The sequence below is a fragment of the Myotis myotis genome, unplaced genomic scaffold, assembly GCF_014108235.1.
Source record: "Myotis myotis isolate mMyoMyo1 unplaced genomic scaffold, mMyoMyo1.p scaffold_m19_p_8, whole genome shotgun sequence".
NCBI classification, from domain to species: Eukaryota; Metazoa; Chordata; class Mammalia; order Chiroptera; family Vespertilionidae; genus Myotis; species Myotis myotis.
In genome coordinates this window covers 43,167,712-43,184,467 of record NW_023416390.1, presented here as the reverse complement: position 1 = coordinate 43,184,467, position 16,756 = coordinate 43,167,712, and the positions used below count along the sequence as shown (strand labels likewise).

Here is a 16,756-nt window from a genome sequence, read left to right as displayed (position 1 = left end):
AATGTAGTCTAGCTGAAAGGAAAAGGGAAGAGTCAGTGAACCACCAGTCAATCTGTGCCACATGAACTTCCATGAAATCATGAAGCCAAGGCAATTTCAAAGGGCCAACCATGCAGACTTGGGTCACTGGGCATTCTGGAAGAGAACTGTGCACCATGCTAATTGTTTCAGCTTCCTTGTGCCTGGCCATAAAACAAGGTATTTGGGTATCCATACAATCTCAAGTAAATAAAATAATACTGCTGAGCAGATCAAAATGGTCAATATTTATGGGTCCAAACAAGTTAATTTGGAAGCAAGCATTTGCTGGAGAAGAATCCAGGGCAGAGGAGGATATATTATTTGTCAAGAACAGAGATACATATTAAACATAAATTCTTTCACTACACCCTGATGATCCTATAGAGCCGTGGTCGGCAAACTGCGGCTCGTGAGCCACATGCGGCTCTTTGGCCCCTTGAGTGTGGCTCTTCCTAAGCCTTAGGAGTACCCAAATTAAGTTAATAACAATGTACCTACTTATATAGTTTAAGTTTAAAAAATTTGGCTCTCAAGAAAAATTTCAATCGTTGTACTATTGATATTTGGCTCTGTTGACTAATGAGTTTGCCGACCACTGCTATAGAGTATGGACTACTATTCTGATTTTACAAATGAAGGAAGAAAGGCTCAGAGGAGGTAAGCCAACTGACCCCGAAAGGCTAAGTGGAGACAGGATTTGAACCAAGGACTGTGTGTCCATTATGGTCAGTCTGTTTTGCCCCTTTCCCATGCTGCCTCAACTGTGGCAATACAGTTGTGTAACTTTTACTTGATTAATTTAAATCAACTAAATTTACCACAGATTGTATTTGTCTCAGAAACCTGTCAACTGGCCACATGGCCCCTAAGGCACCGGCTTTGGAAAGCGAGTGCTCCACTGTCACCAGCCAGGTCCTTCGCCCCATGGCCTCTTCGAGCCTCAGTGACCACATCCAGAAAGTGGGAATCATCTCCCTGCTGTGTGAGGGGACATAATACATACCAGAGCACCTGAGACCTGCCTGACATCCTCATGTGATGTTGGTGGGAACGGGGCTGCGTGAGGAGATGTGTTAGTATCCTCAGACCTGTTCTGTGACCAACGTCAAACATTTCATGCACACATGAGCACTTAGAATATGGGTAGGTGGGCAGGTAATGGTGATAAATGAAAGCAAGGGTAACACATAGACAAGGTTTTATTGCAGCCTTATCTGGAAGTGAAAGTCACATTTCAAGTTTAGTCCTGTCCTATTTGATAACTAGTACTGCCAGGATCACACTGAGGGCAAGGCCTGACCCAAGATAATGGCTGCTTGGTCTCTTTGCTTCCCCACACTCAGGGCCCACCTGTCCCACACCATCTCTTGCCAGCTTCCCCAGAGCACTGCTTAGGAACTCTCCTCCACCTGCTTCCCCCGTCCCTAGCCCTCCCTTAGATTCAAGACACACCTGGCAACCAGGAGCAATTTCTCTGCCCTCTGAGCTGCCAGGGGTCCTCTGAACTTGCACCTCCTCATGGTACTTAACATTCCTGCTCTTTGTGCTTGAAATGGCTGAGCACACTCCCACAGAAGCAGCATGGTAGAGTGAAGCAAGGAAGGGCTTTTGTGTCTCAGAGCCCTGCCACTTTCTAAATAGATGACTCCATGTCAATCATTTCATCTCCCTCCACCTCCATGTCCTCACCTATAGAATGGGAATAAGAATAGAGACCTCATGGGGTTCTTGTGAGGATTACATACTTAGCCCAATGCTTGGGGCACAGGAAATGCTCACCAAATTGTAGTTTCCTCCTCCCTAGCAGCTTGCAGAATTCCCGAGGGCAGAAATGTTCCTAATTTTCCTGGGTGTCCCCAGCACTGCACACAGAATGCGTGCCTAATAAACATCTGTAAAACAAAGACATGGATGTACTCAGAGCACAGTCATTTATTGAACATGAATGAACAGATTAATGGCTCTGTTTTCTTGAATGTCTCTCTTTTCTCTTGTCTTTCTTCTCAAAAGATGATTAAGAGGACATGGTCTCTCAATTTCTTAGGAGAGAAAAATTAAACTAGTCAGAATTGCTCACTAATTTTCCAAGGCTCATCCAGGCTTGGGTTGGCCCCCAGAGACATTACGGTGGGCCCCAGGGAGGCAGCAGCTGTTGCTCCAGCCTGCCACTCCTGTGTCTATGCTGTGAGGCAGAGGCAATGACAGGCTGCTCTGCTCAGGAGAGGGGCTGGCCTCTTGCTCTGAAAGTGACTGTGTGGACATGGTGGCAGTAACCTCAAGGAATGGCCAGGACGAGATCATCTAACCCAACATGACCAGACACTCTGAAATTCTGAGGACAGTCCCAACACTGGAATTTGGCCTCCCTCTCTACCTAAAGAGATTCATATTTGTTGTTAATGGGTCTTGACTTTGGCTCAGAATATGAGGTCCCACTATCTGTTTCCCAATGCATGAAGTAGGACTGAATATGGTTTAATTCCATCTTGATTTCATAGTGAGAATCAGGAAGCAGTGAGGTGCTAGAGATCCATTCTCCAAGGTGTTCAGGAGCTCACCTGCCCAGCTCCACAGCAGTCACCCATAGCAGCTGCAAGGTTTGGATGGCACTGCAGAAGCTCAGGGTGGGAGGGAGGTTAGGAGGTTAGGAGGGAGGGGGAGAGAGAGAGAGAGAACATAGGAAGATTCTAGAAGGGCCTGAAACTCACACCATGGGCTAGAGATGTCTGGGGTTATAATAATCATAGGACTAATAAGTGAAATGTACTGAATACCACTAAATATGGGGCAAGGTACTACATACCGACTTTTCCGCATTACCTCATTTGAGCTACCCAACTACCTGTGGGAGACCCAACCATTTCACAATCAAGGAAACTGAGTCACAGAAAGACAGTCACTTGCTCAAGATCTCCTCACTAGTAATTGTCAGAGTTTGAACCATTATTTTGTATTGCTTCTTATATTCTGTTAGTGTACACTTCCTTTTTATTCCATCGCAGGACTTCTCAAATTTCAGTGTACATCAGAATTACCCGGAGGACTTGTTAAGACAAATTCCTGGGCCCACTCCTGGAAATTCTGATTCTATAGGCCCGGAGTGGGGCCTATGAATTTGCATTTTTTTCAAGTCCCCAGGTGGGGCTGGTGCTGCTCGTCTGGCGATCATGCTCTGAGAAGCAAAATCTAGCAGACTTACACCTGCCAGATCGTAACCACGACGACCCAGGAGGTTAGGAATTCATGAAGGTTAGGAATTCTCAAGAAAAGCAAAGGAGTCCGTACAATGTCAACCCTCAGCTCTATGGAGCAGGAACTCTACAGCCTTCTATTTGCTAGAATAATAACTACCAGTTTTTTCCTCAGGAATTTTATTAGCATCACCTATAATTCTTACCTCATTGAAAACATAGAAAAATGGTTTCATACAGAGTTCAAATAACTCTGGCATTCTATTTTCGTTTCCTGTCTCCTTGTTTGGTTGCTTGGGGTGATTTCAGCATCCCTTTCACCCAAGGTCAGAATGAACCTGGAGATGTCACAGGTGGGCTGTAGGTTATATTAGAAAAGCATTGCTGGAAGTTCAGAGAACTGGATTTAGTCCTGGCTCTGCCACCTCCAGCCACGTGCCCCTAGACAAGTCACTTCACCTTTCTGAGTTTCATTCTCACTCTGGCTTCCTACTTTCAATCTGACACTATTGGTGGCCATCGCCTAGTCTTGGTGGTTGAGAACCAAAAAAATAACATGGGGTGGGACCTACTGACAATGCACACTGGGCTGTCCCAGTGTCTCCCATCCAACTCTGAGATGCCACCTCTGAGATCTGAACCCCTGCTTTTTCCTCCAAATGCTCTGTCCTCTGAATGCTGGTGTGGCTGCCCCTCCAGGTCTCAGCACTCAGGCAGTCCCGTTACTGAGAGGCTCCAGCTCCTGGCCCCAGTTCCCTGGGTACCAAAATCTCCCTTGGGAGACTCTTAGATTCCTGGGAAAATGGCAGGAGTCTTGCCAATGGAGAATGCTGAGCTAGAACCCAGGGCTCTACCTCTTCTTTTGCTCTCTTCCCATTACTTCCCAAGACCTCTAAGGATTGCTATACCTATAGCATGCTTAAGAGTAGAGACTAGAACTACCAATGCCTAGTTGGTTTTCCTTCCCCAAGGAAGTACATCACAGTGATAGTGACATTTTAACTAATCTCCCTGTAATTATGACCCTTATTTTAATTAACTAACCAAGAGTCAAATGGCCGTGTAAATGAGCTGGAGCTATCCCTGAGGTTTGAACATGGTCTTGCCTTCACAATCTCTACCTGTTGGACAGTTTGGTGGGTAAACTAGCCAATTATGTACTGACAGAGAAAGATATCCTTAGGTACCTATACTCACCCAATCCATAGCTCTCCTCTCTACACAGAGGCCAACAAGGTTCTTTCTATTTTGACTAGGAAAGTTGCACAAATGATGACTAAATGGAACTATTTTATTTTGAATTGAGGGAGAAGAGTCAGAAGAAAGAAATTATATACAACATCTAAAAACAAAATTGGGAGCCCAGCTGGTGTGGCTCAATAGTTGACATCAACCTATGAGCCAGGAGGTCACAGTTTGATTCTTGGTCAGGGCACATGCCAGGTTGCAGGCTCAGTCCCCAGGAGGAGGTGTGCCAGAGGCAGCCGATCAATGATTCTCTCTTATCATTGATGTTTCTCTCTCTCTCTCCCTCTCCCTTTCTCTCTGAAATCGGTAAGAATAATTTTGTTTAAAGAATAAAACTGGGAGAGGGAGGACAGTTATAGCAGAGTATGGAGATGTGTTGGGTCCCAGGAACAGGCCTGGAGAGTGGCACTCACTGTCCCTGCCATAGCCAGGGTCCACCTCTCTCTGGCTTACAGCCAGGTACACACCTGCCCACATGCAGTGGAATTCATAAAACCATGGCAGAGAGTGAGGTCTGTGTCTGAGGTTAGTGCTTACAAGCCCACCTTGGGCCATGTGTAGTAACTCACATGGACAGCCCTCGGGTGCCCTGAATCTGGTGTGCCTATTTGGAATATTACTCTTTCCTCTGCTCTCGTTGATTTCCTTTCATCTCAACCCAGCTTTTCTACTTATAAGAGCCATTTGCTGTTTTGTATCTGTATCGAGTTATTAAAATCTGGACTCACTCAACTTCCCTGGAGTTAGAATAATTATTATAAAGATGCTTGAGAGACAAGACCCAAATATCTGGCAGTTACCACTCCCTGCTTCCCACCCACACCTACATCTCTACATGGCACACAGATTCTCGCTGCTGGCCTTTGCCACTCCATTGCCACTCAAGTCCAGAGAGAGAGAGAAGAGATAGTGGGGGGGGGGGGGGGAAGATTAGTTAGAAATAAAGCCACCAATGCAGGAAAAACTTAGATTTACCGCTTCCCCTCCATGGTGGCTTTATCTAAAAAAGATTTAAATTTCAAATAATAAAATATGCATTTAAAATTCCCTAGGCTTCGGCCAGTCCACCTCTGACCCTACCTTCTGCTACAACTTGAGTAAATTTGAACAAGTAAATAGGAGTGATATTATTCTCTAACATTTCATGGATGAGAAAAAGATATATGCATTAACAGGAAGGGAAAAAAAAAAAGTCCACCGTAGGAGCCCCCTTTTTCACTGAGTATAAATAAGAGTGAAGACACAATTACAACTTGGCATTTTAGCAACAGCATAAACCAAACCAGGCAGTAAGTGGGCAATTCCCCTTCTGTTCCAATATGCCCCAATTAACACAAACTGAGGAAGGAATAAATTTAAGCAGGAACAGCTTATCAACATACAATTAGCACTCAATAATTTATCCCTGTAATGCCAGATCAAATAAAAACATTGTGTCATAAATCACTTACTCAAGTAAGCCACCAGCTCTGCACTAAAATGATCTTTTGGTTGATTTGCTTTCTATTCACCAACCTTCTGCCACAACAGTTTGTGTTTTTTGGTATACATTTTTGTTTTTTTCTTTCTCAGATCCCAGACAGCAAGGCAGCTGCAATGGCATTTGCCACTCTTCTGAGTTCAAGGTGCTATTAACCACAAACAGAATTATAGTGAGGGCTGGCTCAGACCCACAGAGCATGCACCAGGTAAGCTGGCTACCAAAGAACTGCACATAAATAGGTGCCTAGTCCTTCACCATTTCTAAGGAAGGCAGTTCCTCATTCATCCTTTCTAAAGTATTTCTAGATCTTTCAATCCTTACAGGGAGAAGAATTTTCATAAATCTTCTATCCATAGTTTCTATTTTAATTTAATAAGTCAATTGACATTGGCTTTATGGAAATTAAAAACAGCCTGTCATCATCCTTTCTATAATAAGGTCTATAAATCTAAAGGCAATCATTAAGTTCCTTGAATAACTTCTCATTAGTTCTTTCACCACAAAATCTTAGTTCTTTAAACCATTTGTGCTGTGCATTGCCTCTTTGTAATCAGATGTGTTCTCCATCCTTTCCTGCTAACTCTGTTTCCCAGACTCGCATGCAACTGATTTAGCCAGAGAACCCTGGTGGAAGACTAGAGGGTGAGAGAATCCAGGGTATTACATCATCCCTCTATCCTGGGAAGTAAAGTAGAACCTCATTACCCATAACTTCCATATTTGCAAACTCCCGTACTTATTAAGATTTTTTTTTTCTAACCCCAACATCAATAAAGACAGTCCCTGACTTAGAATGGTTTGACTTATGATTTTTTTTTACTTTACAATGGTACAAAAGTGACAAGAATTCAGTACAAACTGTACTTCAAGTTTTGAGGTACTTCACCATTCTTTGACTTTTTCAGATCTTCCATTTCTTGTGTAACAAATTCTCCATATTAAATGTCCTCTGTATAAATTAAAATGTTTCCTATTTCCTGGCTGAATTCTGATTGCTATACCTTCTCTTATTAATACTACTAGAGGCCCAGTGCATGAATTTGTGCACGGGTGGGTCTGGCTGACCGGCCCCGATCAACCCTGATTGGGCCAGGCCAGGGGGAGGGGCCACCGGTGGTTGATCAGCTGGCCCTGCCCCCTGGTCGAACTCCTGGTTGAGGGGACAATTTGCATATTAGCCTTTTATTATATAGGATTTCCCAACTTCTTCATTTCTCTTTGTAGTAGGCAGAATATCGCCTCCCAAATATGTCCACAACCTAATCACTACAACTTTTGAATATACTACCTCACATAGCAAAAGGGACCCTGCAGATATGATTAAGCTAACGTTTTTTGGGAGATGGGGAGATTATCTTGAATTATCCAAGTGGGACAAATGTAATCACAAGGGTCCTTATGCGAGGATAGAAAAGCAGTAGAATAAGAGATGTGCAGACAGAAGCAGAGATCAGAATGATGCAGACATGGGCCCAAGAAATGGAAACAGTCACTAGGAGATGGAAAAAGCAAGAACAAATTCTTCCCTGGCTCTCCAGAGGGAACACAACCCTGCCGATGCCAGGATTTTAGTCCAGTGAAACTCGTTGTGGACTTACAGCCTCCAGATCTATAAAATAATAATTTTGTGCTGTTTGAAACCACATCATTTATGACAACTTGGTACAGCCATCATCAGAAACACTCTTTCTGAGGCTTCTCTTCATTCTTTCAAGCGGAGGGGCACAAAGTTGGTTCCAAACCTTATTTAAACGCTGATATAGTCTCTATACCTGGAAATACCTGAGCAACTTATAGGAGGAAACCTCACTGAGAACTGAGGGCATTCTATTTCCTGAAACCAGGGTCCAAGAAGATCTTCAATTTAGGCTTCTCCAGCTACTTCCCCCCTTTCATTAGAGAAAAGTTCTAGCATGTATAAAAGTAGAGAGAATAATATCATGAACCCATGTACCTATCATCCAGCTTCACCAAAACTCAACTCTGAACCAATTTTGATTCAAGTGTATTCTCATAATTCTTCCTCCCCTGGATTATTTTGAAGTGAATTCCAGGCATCAGTTCTCTACAACTACTTCAGTATGTATCTATTGTCAATGTAAGAAAGAATTTTTATGAGTTTACTAGAGGCCTGGTGCATGAAATTCATGCACAGGTAGGATCCCTAGGCCTGGCCAGTGATCAGGGCCAATCTGTGGGGATCAGGGGACCCCTGCTGCACCTGCCTTGGCTGGCCTGGGGCCTGTGGGCTGAGGGCAGCTCCTGCGTTGAGTGTCTGCCCTCTGGTGGTAACTGCGCATCATAGCGACCAGTCATTCCACTGGTCATTCCACTGTTTGGTCGATTATCATATTAGGCTTTTATTATATAGGATTTGAGCCAAACTGACAACAATTGCCAAGAAGTAAATCTCAATAGATTGAGAAAATACTCCAGAGAATGGTAGTTTTGCACCTTATTTTATGCATTACAATCAAAGGAGGAAGTGTAAGGGGGTTACATAAAATCCACTGGTGATAGATTAGGGAGGCAGGAGAAAGCAAAGGGGGGGAATCTCTGGGGTTGGATAGAAAGTAAAACAAATAGACACACTTTCTGGATCAGGGAAATTGGGGCATCATCTTCCTCACTGAGTGCCAGGGGATGGATTCCTTCCAATATCTAGAGAAAAAGAATTTTCTGAGACTGTACAGCAATATGAGTGATTTTTATTTGCAATTACATCCCTGGGTTTCCAAAGTGCCATGTCCCTTAATTCAGTTATAGAAGAAGCATAGCTGGGGATTCAGTAGAGCTAAAAGCAAAGCCAGTGTCCAGAGTTTTCTTTCCATGTATCATCCAGGTCCAGTTCAGGATCAGGCTAATTACAGTCCATTAGTCCATCGTGTATGTGGGCCACCTGGCTGTGGGCCAAGTGGGGGAATTCAGGTGAGCAGGAGCATGAGGGCCCCACAACACACCAAGAGCCAAGAGAGCGAGCTCCTTTGTTTAGGGGATTAAATATCCCAAATTTTGTGCCCTTGCAGTGGCCACACCCATTCTGGCCAATGACCTGTTCCCAGTTGTGACTGACAGTCAAGTAAGTACCTTTCCAATGTCGCCCCAACTTTAATGCGCATGCATCTATTTTTCCCCCTGTCTAATCCCTTGCCCCAGCGATCTGTGGGGAAAAGACAGGTGGCTCCCTGGACAATGTAAAAATTTAGCTTCCTGGTGAAGCTGCCCAAATGACATGCCTATACTACTTGGCCTTCCCTTTTCTCCTTTCCTGTTATTAATAACTGGGTTAATTATAATGGTATCACTTTTACATAGGTGGGTATAGGACAGTTAACAGTTAACAACATGATAATAATAATGAGGGGCTCTATGGTCTCTGGCTCTGGTGGGAGATTGTGCCCTGGAGAAAAGGAAATTACCCTGACATTCCAAAGGTATGTTATCATAGATGCAAAAAGACAATAGACAGGCTCACTCAGTTAAGGGAAAAATTGACTTTTGTCAGGGAAGATACCGGCCTAGGACATGACTACCCACCAAGACTCGCTTTTAGTTAGAAAGATTTAATTTCAGACTATCCTATATGGTTACTGTATGTCTCTGAGTTCTTAAGAGCCACCATGCAGGCCTCCCCTGAGTTTGTCAGGTTTAGTATGTGGTCCCTTTTTCCTCCACACTGTAAATGACTCTTAAAAAATGACCAAAAATTATTATTGACTCAAAAGAGAATTAACAATTTCTTACATAATCAATTATGTAGTCAGTGTTGAAATTTCTCTAATTGTCCCATGATTTTGTTTGTATCAGGATCCAGATAAGACTCTACATTGCATTTATGCAATATTTCTTAAGTTTATTTTAATCTATAGGATCCCTGCTACTACTACTGTTTTGTTCTTATAATTTATGTACACATACAATTTATGTACATGTTAAAACCCACAGTCTAGGTTTTACTGAATTCATTCCATGGTGTTGTTTAACATTTTCCTCTGTTCTCTGTAATTTGGTAGTTAGTTCTAGTGGATTTATTAGACTTGGGTTCAATTTTTGGCAAGAATATGTTATAGATAGTGTTGTGTATTTCAACATACTATCTGGCTTACTCTCTGTAATGTCAGCAGTCATTGATGATGTGATATTGTGATTTATAATAAGAAATATATATATTTGGTCTTTGTTCTTATTTCTGGCACAGAGTTCCTAAAATTCTTGGAATTTCCTAACTGATGAGAGAGACAAAGGTGTTTTGTGTTATGTTAATGAGGTAACTTTTGAAAAAGCACAAAGGATAGGACTGGTTGCCAGAAGAACCAACCATGTGATCAGAGGGTGGAAACTTTCAGTCTCACCTCCCACCTCCCCTCCCCACTTCCAGGGAAGGGAGAGGGGCTGAAGGCTGAATCAATCACCAATGGCCAATGATTTAATAAAGAATGTCTAAGTGATAAAGCCTTCATAAAATCTCAAAAGGACACTGTTCAGACAGCCTCCTGGTTGGTGGCCACATGGAGATGGTGGGGAAAGTGACTCACTCAGAGAGGGTATGGAAGATCCTCGCCTATTCCTCATACCTTGCCCTATGCATCTCTTCCATCTGACTGTTCCTGAATTGTATCCTCTTATAATAATCCATTGATCTAGTAAGTAAAATGTTTCTTTAGCAAATTAATAGAAGCCAAGGAGAAGGTGGTTCGAATCCCCTATCTATAGCCAGTAGGCCTGTGATTGGCATCTGAGGGTTGGGGTGGGCTCAGTTTTGTAGGACTGAACCCTTAGCCCAGGGATGGGCAAACTTTTTGACTCGAGGGCCACAATGGGTTCTTAAACTGGACCGGAGGGCCGGAACAAAAGCATGGATGGAGTGTTTGTGTGAACTAATATAAATTCAAAGTAAACATCATTACATAAAAGGGTACGGTCTTTTTTTTCAATAGTTTTATTCATTTCAAACGGGCCAGATCCAGCCCGCGGGCCATAGTTTGCCCACGGCTGCCTTAGCCTATGGTATCTGCTGCTATCTCCAGGTAGATAGTGTCAGAACTGAATTGATTTGTAGGATACCCAGCTGTCTGAGAAATGTTTCATGGTATGTGGGGAACCCCCCAACCAAACATGCATGCACATTAGAATTGGTATCAGAAAGTTAGATGATCACTCACTGCCTTAATTTATTAGGGATATTCTAATTCTATCTTTCCTTCTTTTAGTACCTAGTATGCTTTTATAAAGAGAATTTCTTTTAATCACTTATTTGGTTACTTCAAGATACAACTCATAAAAGAAAGGCAGAACAAAAATAGATCCAGAGACATAGAAGCATTGCACAGACTGTCAAACATCAGAGAGAAGGCAGAGAAGGGTGGGCAGGAGGTGGGGGGTGAGGGGGGTAAGGGAGTGGGGAGGAGGGTTAAGAGATCAACCAAAGAACTTATATGCATATAAGCATAACCAATGGACACAGACAATAGGGGGGTGAAGGCCTGGGCTGGGGGGTGGGGGCGGGCTGGGAGCGGTCAATGGGGGAAAAAGAGGACATATGTAATACTTTCAACAATAAAGAATTTTAAAAAGAAGAAAGGCAGAATAAAAAAATATTCATCCACTATGTGAATTGGCTCCTTAGCATCTTCCAAAGTTGAACAATGTTTCATGTTTTTAATTCTTAGTCTCATGTATGTAAATGTATTTTATGTACTTCAATTCATTATAGTTACTACTTACTGTTGTTCAAATTGACCCATATTTGGCCAATGGAAACTTATTTGAGTTGACTACTGAGTTCTTTAGACACAACACAAATTGGTGCTTGATAACTTTCCTGCTCTGTGCTATGGCAAGATGTTCCAGGTGTATCTTGTACATTTCCTGCCCTCTGGCTATCAGCCATTTCTCCAAGAAATGCTCATTCTTAAATATGGGAAATTATATTTAGAGATGGCAATCTGTGCACTAAAGGTGTTCATTGCTAATGGATAGGTCATTGTTTCTTGGCCTTTTTAGTGGGTAGAACTGAGAAATATATTTTTTAAGATAAAATACCTCATCAATTTAAAGTGTTAATTCCAATTGCAATTCAAGATTACAGAGTTTTTAACTTAACCTCATTGATCTTACACTTGTATCTCACTCTGAAAAACTTGATACACAGTGACACCAACATTATTATTCATTTGCTTTATCACATAATGTTCTAGAAGAGTCTTGGAAAGCCATACCAACATTTATACCTACAATATGATTACTGAAACAGTTTAATCTCATCTTTCTTGGTTTTTGTTTGTTTTGTTGTATTCCTTTTTGTTCTAAGAATATACAGTAGTCCTCCCTTATTTCTGGGGGATATGTTCCAAGACCCCCAGGGGAAGCTTAAAACTGTGGGTAGTACCAAACCGTACATATACTATAACTTAAGAAACTATATTTTGTTTATACATATGGATCTACAGTAAAGTTTAATTTATAAATTAGGCACAATAAGAGATTAACAACAATAACTAATAATAGAACAATTGTAAGAATATACTGTAATAAAAGTTATGTGAATGTGGCATTATTATGTAAAATAGTGGTTACTTGAACACAAGCACTGCAATACCTTGACAGTGGACCTGATAACCAAGAAGCCTACTAAGCGACCAGTGAGTGAGTATCCTATGCAGTATGGATATGCTGAACAAAGGGAAGATTCATTTCCCAGGCTTGATGGCGTGAGACAGTGAGAAATTACATCATGCTACTCAGAACAGTGTGCAACTTAAAACGTATCAATTGTTTATTTCTGGAATTATTTTTTGACCATGGTTGACTGCAGGTGACTAAAACTGAAGAAAGCAAAACCACAAATATTGGGAAAGTGCCATAAAAATCTCTGAGAAAAGAGACCAGGACTCCTTGGAGAAGTGGCTGGTTCTAGAGCTGGGACAGGAAAGATACAAGATGAGCCTGGAGCATCTTATGGTGTGAGAAAAGTAAAGAAGTGGTCAAAAAAAGTCATAATCCTGTTGAAAGGACACAGAAGCCAACTTGAAGGAGCTCCCAATGGCCAAAGCTGGGACAGTTTAAGCAATAAAAATATAATAATCATAACAGTACTGGATTATAATCTATAGAATATACAATAAATATCCATGAGTGCATATAAATCTAAATAAATAATTGACCAAATATAAACAACCAACCTCCCCCCCTAAATATAAGACAAGCAAGCGTCATATGTTTGTGATCAGATATCTATCCTCAGAGAAACTACATAACTTGCTTTTAAATATGATTCTTTTCTGTTTTCTGATTAGGAATAATTTACCCATTAAATAGGACAGCAGCCAAAGGAAAAGGAGACCTACACTGAAATCTGTTAGCATCAACTGTTACAGTCATCCTTAGATGACATATTGCTGCTATATATAGTTTAGATATGAATAATGAGAATGTGATTGCAAGCCAATATTTAGGGAAAAGTTAGGCCTACCACAACCACAACTCTGATGGAATGTCTTGGTGATGGATTTGGTCTTATACTTTCTCAATTTATTTTTCTCTAGGATGCTTTTCTATTTAGAGTATTAAATGACTTACATTTAATGGACAGAGAAAGACATTAATTAATTGTGAAATCTTGGGTAATTTATTTAATTTTTCCAAAATTCCTTATCTACACAATGGGAATAATAATAGCCTCTACCTCACACAATTATTTATGAGAATTAAATGAATCAATAGACATCAAGAACTTGGAATAGTGCCTAACATATAGTAAGTATTCAATAAAGTGAACTGCTTTTATTCTTGCTAGAGAAATGGTTAGAGGTCCTTTCAATTATCAGGTAAAAGCAATCTTATTTGAACACTTCTTATAAATGATAGCTAATACTAGATCCAGGAGAATAAGTTAATGATACCAATAAAGGAGTCACTAAAAGTAGGAAGAAAATCTCACATAAAGAAAGGGTTAGGTATTCATGGCAAATGTAGAGGTTATCATGTCCTGGGGTCCAAGAATTTCTCCTCCCCCAGGACAAATGAGGATGGTAATCATAAACTTAAGCAACTTCAAATGGGGAAAAAATATAGCCTAAAAGAAACATATAATGGGAGGATCATTCTGAGGAAAGTAAGAGTTGTTGGAACCTAATCCTCATTAATTTTGTTATTTGACATGAGCAGTTCATCTGTTTGGAAATTAAAAATGGGAGAGCTATTGGACATAAGGAAGATGTGAGCATGTCCAGTACGGGTCAAAGGAGAAAGAGAGAGAGGTGCCAGGGAAAATAGAAACTTGCTTTCACTGAGCTGGAGAAATCCTTCTTCTCCTTCAATTCAGCATCAGAATGTCCCACTTTGCAGTCTGGTGAGGTTGAAGCTGAAGGTGTGGCTTCATATAAAAAATTATGCAATCTTTATATTCCCTACAGAAAAATGTAAATTCACAGTGGACTACATAGCTAAAGGTGATAACATGTCACTACAAAACAATACTCTATGATGAGAACTATAGTGCTTCTTTTTTTAAATATGTTTATTCTCTTTTTTTTCTTTTAGAAGAAGGGAGAGAGACAAACATGGATGGGCTGCCTCTTACACGTCTCCTACTTGATGGAGCCCACAACCTGGGCATGTGCCCTAACAGGGAATTGAACTGACAACCTTTTGGTGCATAGGACAGCACCCATCCAATTGAGCCACACCAGCCAGGGCTATAGTGCTTCTTTATGATTTAAAATAATTATGAGAGTTAAGGATCTATGTTGAAATGATGGTCCCTCCACTGGAGCCACAAACTGATACACACACACACACACACACACACACACACACACACACACCACATATCTATATATATAAAAGCCTAAGCGACTAAATGACCGAACGACCGGTTAACCAGTCACTATGATGCGCACTGACCACCAGGGGGCAGACTCTCAATGCAGGAGCTGGCCCCTGGTGGTCAGTGCTCTCCCAGAATCAACCTCCCGTGGCTGGCCAACCTCCCGCAGTCCCTCACCCCGGCCGGCCAGCCCCAATCAGCTCTAATCAGGACTGGGCAAGATGGCCCCCATCAGCCCTGATCACTGGCCAGGCTGAGGGACCCCACCCTTGCACAAATTCATGCACTGGGCCTCTAGTATTTATATATTTATGTTAACATATACAGAATATCATAAATGTGACTATGCCAATGCAGACTAATACAAATATATTATATCAGAGTAACTCAAATTAGTAGTTGTAACATGATTTTTGGAAATGAAAAATTCTTGGTAAATTTCCAAACAAAAAGGACAATCTCTTCTCAATTAAATGGTAATTGTATTCCTGGAAATTTCAGTCATCATTAAGATTGAGCAAAACTACTTTGTGCTTCCATATTAAATTGAATTGGGTTCAAAGTTCAGATCATTATAAACAAATCTTGGGAGACATCCAAAATTCATGTAGATCATGGCACAAATCTTTAGCATACAGTATCCCTGGCCTCTGCTCATAAATGCCAGCAGTTTCCCATGCATTATGTCAACCAAAATTGTCCCCCTTCATCTCTAAATTGTTCCCCTTCTCCACCAGAGGCAGTACAACCACTGTTAAGAAGCACTGATATATAGCGTCCATGTTTTTGAAAGGGAGTTGGCAATAACCTATGTGAATAAAACACTATTTTCAGAAAATACCCCCATTACACAAAACATAAGCATATGCACTTACTACTGTCATCAATTCAGCTCTTTACATGGCAACAAGTATTGCAGACTGAGCTGAACAGTCAGTAAGTGAGCCTAAAACATCCTGGAGAGAAATACACATACCTGCCCCTTGGCCACATCTGACTTCCCACATCAAGGCTAACCCAGGCAACACGCCACACATCCGCAGCTGGCACCCACCCTACTCATCATTACAGACCTAGATGTCTCTGTTCACCTACAAGTATCACTGACAACAGTGCCCACTTTCCTGTGGGAAGTGCTACATTGCAGTACTATAAGCAGGAAAGTCCCTTCACTTATATATGTGGAGTACCTGGTAGAAAGACAGTCATACCCGAGGGCCCATTGAGTAGAGTATAAAGGAAAAGAAGCATGGAAGAAAGATGTAGTGCAGTGCAATTATGTATTTACTAACCACAGTGACTACACCAAATTGCCATAGCTGTTAGCCTAGAACCACTGCACAAGGATGTATCTGTCCCAGGAAATAAGGAATCTGGGTTCTTGTACCCCATGACACTGCAGCTAAGTAATTTAGTGTGGCCAGAGATGGGTAATTTAAATTCAAGAACCTCCCATTTTTTATTGGATAAAAATTGTCCATATCTTTCCAAAAGTTGGTAAAGTGAGCTCCCTGTGGCTTTTAGACCCATTCTGTGACATTAGAGATTTAGCTTCTTTGAGAATTCAGAACAGGAAGTGCTAGAGAAACGTTAATATTATTAACCCTAGCAAGTATCATGAGTAGGTTCCAAGAGGCAGCATACTCTCATCTCTGGGAAGTTTTGGACACATTTGTATATTTCTCGAGCAGTGGTTCTCAAAACAAGGTCAATTTTGACACCCAGGAGACATTTAGCAATGTGTGGAGACATTAGTGGTATCACAACTTGGGGTGGGGTTATTGGGAGGTGGTGGGGTGTTTACTGGCATCTAGTGGGCAGAAGCCAGCAATGCTGCTAAACATCCTACAATGCACAAAGAATTATCTGGTCCAGAATGTCACTAAGTCAAGGTTGAAAAACCCTGTTCTAGAGTGAGGTTCCACAGCAAGCCTTCATCACATTCTCGATGTGCCCAGGCCCTAAACAGGTTTAGGAAGCACAGCT

At 41.6% G+C, this 16,756-nt stretch overlaps 1 pseudogene; it reads left to right on the top strand.

Annotated features, from left to right (window-relative positions):
- The first annotated feature begins 879 nt into the window (after positions 1–879).
- The window catches only part of LOC118661541, a 34,045-nt pseudogene continuing 18,168 nt past the window's right edge, over positions 880–16,756 (top strand).